We start from the raw sequence: 8,113 nt of genomic DNA on the forward strand, positions 1-8,113 counted from the left end.
CTTTATTTTTTAGTCCGATTAAAACAAGGGTACATTAACATGTATACAAATGTTCTTGTTTTGGAAACACTTGCTTGCACCTCCCATAGCCCATTAGCTACTTAGGAAGGAAGTAGGGAGGGCTACAAGGTCAGGCTTAATTATGCTAGGAGAGCTCTGCCCTCCAGGCTGGGACTTGTTTGTGGACCTGCCACAGGTCAGCCTGAGTCTTGACCCTAGAGCCTCTCCCTACATGCTTTAACACGTGTCATTGAATATTTCTTCCTTGACATTTATCAACTTCATATTTTAAAATAAGCACATAGCCCTAAACGGTTTGGCTCAGTGGATAGAGTGTCGGCCTGTGGACTGAAGCGTCTTGGGTTTGATTCCGGTCATGGGCATGTACCTTGGTTTTGGGCACATCCCCAGTAGGGAGTGTGCAGGAGGCGGCTGATCGATGTTTCTCTCTCATCGATGTTTCTGACTCTCTTTATCCCTCTCCCTTCCTCTCTGTAAAAAATCAGTAAAATATATATTTAAAATAAGCACATAAAATATGTCTAATGGAATAAGTTTAATGCATATCAGTATTCAAATATGCAGAAAATTAATATACTAGCTTTTATTTAGTCTCTAAGTAATTGTGCTTTCTTCCTACTATTCCACCCACTTGTTAGCAGGAAGGGAACAAAAACCAGGCCAATCTAATCTAAGTCCTACTCTGATCTGAACATTAAAACCGTCCTGGGAAGAGTTCACTGTCCTCCAGGAAATGAACAGCCTCTTAGTCCACTGACATGTGCTGGGAGAAGCTTGACATGTGCCTCTTAGGGACCCAAACAAGAAGCTAGGACAAAGTCTCTGCCCACCCGGTGTCCGTCCCCGTGCCCAGCACATGTCTCTGTCAAACTCCCAGGTTAAACCGGAGCAATAGCCTCCATCCTCCCCCACTTATCTTTCTTGCCACTCCTAAGGCCAGAAATGCCCGTGGGCCTTCTTTCTCTTCTGCCTTCGCCTCTTCCTCTTTCTGTCACACCCTCTGAACTCCCTCGGAAGTAGTCCAGCTGTGGGGGACTCTAGGAGCTGCTCCCTTCTGGCCTCCCTAATGATGTGCCAACCGGGTCAGGAGAGAAAAGGCACCATGACAAAATCCTCTTTCTAGGCTAGAGAATCCTATCTTGTGGAGCAAAAGCTGCACCTAACCTCATTCTTTCTGCCGCAAAATAAGAAATTTTTCTTATTTTCTCCTTTTCTACTTACCTCTATCAGGTAGGTAGACAAACATTTCTGGCTTGCCAAGATGAAGGTCCTCTCAAAGGGAACAGAGAAATAGACATTCATGTTTTTCAAAATCGTAACACATGACCGTGAGACGCGTGGGAAGGTCATGTTTTCCACGAGCGTTGGGGTCTGTGCCTGGGCCCTTCACGCTGCCGCTCTTTATGCCAGATTTGCACCTTTGAGGCCAAATCACTTTTCTATTTTTGATCTTTTATTTGTTTATTTTTCTTTAATTCACCACTTCTTCTTCGGTGTCATGTCATCATTTTTAGCAAAATTTTCCATGAGCCCATGGATACTGCTTTGGAAATATTCTTTTTTTTTTTCTTGCCATTTACTGCTCGCTATGTTTAACCTGTTTGAGCCTAAGTATTCTGCTTCTCACTGTTAGTTTGTTTGATGTGTGCACAATATAAATAAAGGGGCTGAAGACAGGAAGGTGGGCAATAGAAACAAATCCTCTTTGACTTAATCCAGCCCAACTTCCTTAGCATGGTGTCAGGAGCCCTTCACTCTCTGGGTCATCTCACTTCTGCAGGCTGCCCTGGGCTCCACTCACAGAGCCTTCTGCTTTTGAATGTACTTTAGGGGTTCGTGCCACACAATTGTCCTACTTCTAAAAGTATATTCATGGTTTTTAAAAAAAACTTGGCTCTCCTCTCTGTCAATCCAAACATGTCTCAAGACCTAGCCTAAATTCAATATTCTCGTTAAGTAAGGTTTAACAAAAGTTAGGCTTACATTTCCCTTTGGCCAACCTACAGCATTTGGCTGCAACCACAATAAGAGCAAGCATGTATGTAGTGCTATTTTGAGCCAAACATTGAACTTGATACATAGGATATACTAATACTTTGATCCTTACAACAATATCAAAAGATAGGAACTAAAAATGTCCAGCTCCTAACAGATGAGGAAACATAGGCATGATTACTTTAATGAACCTACCTTTAGTTGTAGAGTTAGTCCAACATCATTTCTGTAGGATATAACCAGGACATAGCTTAGTTTCAGGAGATCTATAACCCCATGAAAGTCCATGAAAATTTAGGATAGAGATTTAAATGTAGATTTTTCTAGGGAGAGCATCTCCATCCTTACATCAGACAGTAAAAGTACTGTAGTCTGTGTTCCAAAGGAAAAGATTACAAGCTATGCTCCAGAGTATCAAGTGCTGTCCTACAGTTATTTATAAGTGTCCATTTTTGGAATTCTTCATTGTGTACATTAAGAATCCTATAAATATTTTTTATTCGGTAGGACATATGTCTGAAGTGAGCAGAACCATTTGAGTTGGAGACAGCAGACAGCAAGTAAATTAACCAAACAGAAATGAATGAAATCACAGTTCATTCATTAATTGCCCCTAGTAAATTATAATAAAAGGAATCTAGAAATGCATAGGTATAATAGCAGTATTTATCTCCATATAATATTAAAATTGTATTTCTTAAAGGACATAGCACAGCAAAAGGTATGCATTATTAGATCAAGGTCAATATTTTTACCCAGTACATTATATAATAGGTTTACTGAAATCTAGCATTACTGTTTACCTTGTTAAAATTGAAGATTTTTCTATAATTCCTCTTGAATATATGTACTAATAATTATGTATGTATTCTGAATTATAAAATGTATTTAAATCTCTGGTGTGGGGTTATTTGAGGTTTTTTAAACACTTATTTGGCCTGCTGTTGTCATGTCAGCAAATAAAATTTAAGCACTTGAGGTTATGAGAGCTTTAATTATACCACAGGCACCCCACCCCAATACACACATTCACACACAAGCATCACTAATGTCCAGTTCATTTTTTAAAAAGGATTTGAAATAACATCTTCTCTTGTAATTACTTATTTATATACAAATGAAAATGTGAACGCAAAAACTATACTTTTAACAAAATCAGTTGAATTCTCTTCAAGTTGAATGGATAGTTCATAAATATTTAAACCTAGCATTCTGTGTTGTCATAATTTTCTTCAATAGAGTAGACAAGAATAATATTCATTTACTTTAGAAATGGTTGGATCTGATAACTAGACTGGTCAAGACTATCTAGAAATATGAAATAAATCATTTAACATAACTGAGCCCAGGTGACATCCTTAGAGGACAAGATTATAGTCATGAGATGGCAATGAGAATGGTTGATGCTCACAGTTCTTCATGATATTGCAGGCTTGTCATGAAAATAAATTGCCTGTAGTCCTCTGCCATTTTCTGTTCTTGTCTCATCATGATAATAAGGCATCAGGTTTTTAACATTCAATATATTCTGAAATGCAATTTCATAAAAAGATGTGCAGAGTGCTGAAACAGTTGCTACCCATGTTTACACATAGATTTCACTTACATTCATATTTCTGAAGGTACTGGCTGCTCTGTCTAGTAATATATGAAAATTAAATCATGGTTCTGAAATATGGGTGGCTCATTGAAAATAAGGCAGTAATGCCCAATCTCATTTTTATGTCTTAGAGGTAATTTTTTTATTCTACATTTAGAAATGCCCCAGAGTTTATCCTGTAACCACAGGCAACTCATGAAGTAGGATGGGAAGAGGCGGTGTATTGCCATATGAGATTTTTGAAGGAACATGCATGGTTTTGCTTGGTTGGGTCACTTGCAATCTTATTATTACTTCCTGAAGTTCTCCCACATCCTAAGCCCATGTAAGATAGCTGAGCCACATTGTATTTCATACGTTCTGGAATTATCACCCTATCAAGAGAACTCAATGGGAATAGAGCATTCTAGTACTTTTTCACATAAGGATAAGGAGCTCTTGTGTTCCAAAATTTAAGAACTCTAAAAGATTTTTAAAAATGGCTTTGCCTTTCAATATAAGATATGGTTATATATTTTGGGACTAGAGAAATATCCAAAAAATCAGAAAAATCATAATGATTTTAAAAGTTTTTTGGAGCCATCTTACCTAATAATATACAAACATGTAAATTGACCATACCTTCACTACGCTAACCAGCCAATCAGGAGAGTATGCAAATAACCCAACAAAGATGGAGGTTAATTTGCATTTGTAGGCTCCAAGTGGCGGAGCGAAGACTAAAGGCGAGCCGGAGCAGCGAAGACAGAAGGCCTGGGTCCCGGGTGCCGGAGGAAAACTGGTGCTGGCAGCCAGGAGAAGGGAAGGCCTATTGCACGAATCTCTTCGTGCAACAGGCCTCTAGTAAATAAATAAATAGATAATGAATAAATAAATAAATAAATAAATAAATAAATGTATGTCAGGATAAAAAGATCTTATGAAGTTTGGAAAGAGTAGAATACTTTGTATGTTCTCTGTTATAAACCTTCCCATTTAGTGATTCTGCTCTGTGCTATATCATTAGCTTCATGAGAACAAAGCCCTATGTGTACTGTATGGCTCTCAATAAAAGTCTGCAAAATTAATTAGTATTTACCTTTAATGTTCAATAAAGAAAACTGAGTGGAGACTGCAGATATATTAATAAGTTCTAAAAATAATAATTGTATCAAATATTGAGGTAATTAAAGAAAAAATAAGAGTTTGTTAATAAAAATATAAGTAGAAAACCTGAATGCGCCATTTGGGACTCCCTATATATCTTCTCACACCCTCTCCCCTCACTTTTATCATAAAGACTTTTAACTAAGCAGCTCTATTTTTATTCCAAATTTCCTTTCCACATATTCTCCTAACAGTGGCAAACTGGCTTCACTCCTGTACCAGCCATGATTGATTGATACTGGCAAGGACTGTCTCAGTGTAGAGGTGAGCATGCTGGACTTTACTAGAAATGTCTGCAGCAGGTGAAGGTACTAGTTGGGGCAGCCTTAGCAGCGTATATGCTGATGGCCTGTAATCTTCCTTGTCTTCAGTGGTTTCTCCCTTCTCTGTGCGTATCCAAATGCCAGCAAATCGTCACATGCCATCTCTTGTTTAACAGCTTTCATAACCATTAATCCTAAATCAAGTCCTATGGGGTGTATTTGCCTAATTTTATTGTCTATGTGTTGGTTAAACTCCAGACATTTTGGTATTTTCAGTTATCTTTCTGTTATTAATTTCTAGTTTAATTCCATTGTGGTCTAACAGTAGACGTTGTATGTTTCCTAGTTCTTTAAAATTTGCTATTGTTATGTTTTTTTTATGGCCCAGAATATAGGTTATCTGGTGAATATTAGATGTGAGTTTTAGAGGAACGCAAATTCTCCTGGTGCTGGCTGAAGTAGTCTATAGATATCAATTACATCCAACTGATTGATGGTGTTGAGTTCAACTATGTCCTTACTCATTTTTTCTGACACCTAGATCTGCTCATTTCTGATAGAGGATATGATATGGATTCATCTATGATAGTGCATTCATCTATTTTTCTTCTTTCTGTTTTATCAGATTTTTCCTCGTCTTGATGCTCTATTGTTTTAACTATATACATTAAGGATTATAGTATCTCCTTGGAAAATTGAACTTTTTTATAATTACTTAATGCCCTTCTTTATCCCTGATAATCTTCTTTGCTTTGAAGTTTGTTCTGCCTTTGTTTTGATTAGGGTTAGCATGGTATATTTGTTTAAATCAATTTATTTTTAATTTACATGCCTTTATATTTAAAGAGGGTTTCTTGTAAACAGTGTGCCATTGGGTCTTGCTTTTTGATCCAATCTGATGGTCTCTGTCTTGTAACTGGTGCATTTGGAATATTGACATTCAAAGTGATTATTGATATAATTGGATCAATATTTACCATGTTTGTTACTGTTTCTATTTGTTGCCTTTGTTCTTTGTGCCTGTTTTGGACTTCTACTCTTTGTCGTTTGTGGTTTTTATTGAGCATTTTATATGATCCCATTTTTTTCTCTAATCCTATATCAGTAATTCTTTTTTAATGTTTTTATTGGTTCCTCTAGAGATAGAAATATACATTTACAACTAATTCAAGTCCACTTTCATAACATGATACCACTTCACAGGAATAGTGAGTACTTTATAAGGATAAAATAATCCTTAATTCCTGCTTCCTGCCCCTTGTAACATTGCTGTCATTTCGCTCACATATATGCTGAATGTAAACATGCATTTATACATTAGATGTGCACATAAGCATACATATGTAATAGAAATGATTGTTGCTCTTACTTTTAACAAACTGTTGTTAGATCAATTAAGAATAAAGGAATTATAAAAATAATAAAAATAAAAGTTTTTATTTTACTTTTTCCTTCTCTGATGTTTTTTTCTTTATGTAGATTTGAATTTCTCACCTATACTATTGTTTTTCTTTCTAAAGAATTTAAAAAAACAAAACATTTCTTGCAAGGTCTACTTGTAACAAATTCCCTTCATTTTTTGTTTGTCTGAGAAAGTCTTTAATCTCCTTTCTTTGAGAGGATAATTTCACAGGGTACAGGTTGTAAGTTGGTGGCTTTTATCTCTCAACACTTGAAGTATTTCACTCCACTCCCTTCTTGCTTGAATGATTTCTGAGAAGTCGCATGTAATCCTTATCTATGTTCCTCCTGAGAGAAGAAGATTGTTTTCTTTGGCTTCTTTAAGGATTTTTTTCTTATCTTCGATTTTTCTATACTTTGAAAATGATCTGCCAAGGTATCATTTACTTGGCATTCATTCTTCTTGGTTTTCCTGCAGATTTGTGACTTGATGCCTAATATTAATTTGGGAACATTCTTAGTCATTGCTTCAAATATTCCTTCTGTTTTTTTCTTTCTTCTCTTCCAGTGTTCCCATTTGTCTATATTACATCTTTTGTGGTTGTCCCTCAGTTCTTGAATACTCTGTTCTGTTTTATTTTTCAGCTTTTGTTCTCTTTGCTTTTCAGTCTTGGGGGTTTATATTGAGATAGCCTCAAGCTCAGAGATTCTTTCCTCGGCCGCGTCAAACCTACTGAAATGCCAATCAAGGCATTCTTCATTTTTGTTACATGTTTTTATCTCTAGCATTTACTTGTGTTCCTTAAGGTTTTTATCTCTCTGTCCACACTGCCCATCTGTTCTTGCACGCTTTCTACTTAATCTATGAGAGCTCTTAGCATGTACATTATAATTGTTTTATATTCCTGTCTGGTCATTTCAACATACCTGTCATATTTGGTTTATATGCTTATTCTGCATCTTCAAATTATGTTGCTTTTTTTTTTTTTGCCTTTAGTATACCTTGTAATTTTTTTCTTGATAGACACAAGTGATGTACTGGGTAAAAGATTATGATAAATTGGCCTTTAGTAATGTGGTGGTGAGATATCAGGGAGGGAAAACATTCTATAGTCCTATGATTAGGTCTTAATCTTTTAGAGTCTACGCCTCTACCAGTGGTCGGCAGACTCATTAGTCAACAGAGACAAATATCAACAGTACAACGATTGAAATTTCTTTTGAGAGTCAAATTTTTTAAACTTAAACTATATAGGTAGGTACATTATTATTAACTTAATTAGGGTACTCCTAAGGCTTAGGAAGAGCCGCACTCAAGGGGCCAAAGAGCTGCATGTGGCTCGCGAGCCGCAGTTTGCCGACCGCGGCGTCTAGACAATAAACTTCACACGTGTTGCTCTGGTTTTCTCTCCCCCGTTTTAAGTAAAATAGGATAGGTAGGGTGGGCTGGAGTTGGGATTATTTCTTCCCCCATGTTGTCTAGGCTCTGACAATACCTCAGTGGGTTAGGCTCCAGCTAATTAGCATTGATAAGAACCAAGTGCTCTGGCATACATCCCAATGATTCCTTTTCTCCTCCTGCCCGAAGAGTGAGGGGATTTTTCTCTGATAATTACTATGAGGACCTGGTCAGGCTCCTGAAGCTAAAAACTCACAGAAGTATGAGCGATCTCATGACCAGGTCCCT

The sequence above is a fragment of the Myotis nattereri genome (genome assembly GCF_964212035.1).
Source record: "Myotis nattereri genome assembly, chromosome: 17".
In the NCBI taxonomy this organism is placed as follows: Eukaryota; Metazoa; Chordata; class Mammalia; order Chiroptera; family Vespertilionidae; genus Myotis; species Myotis nattereri.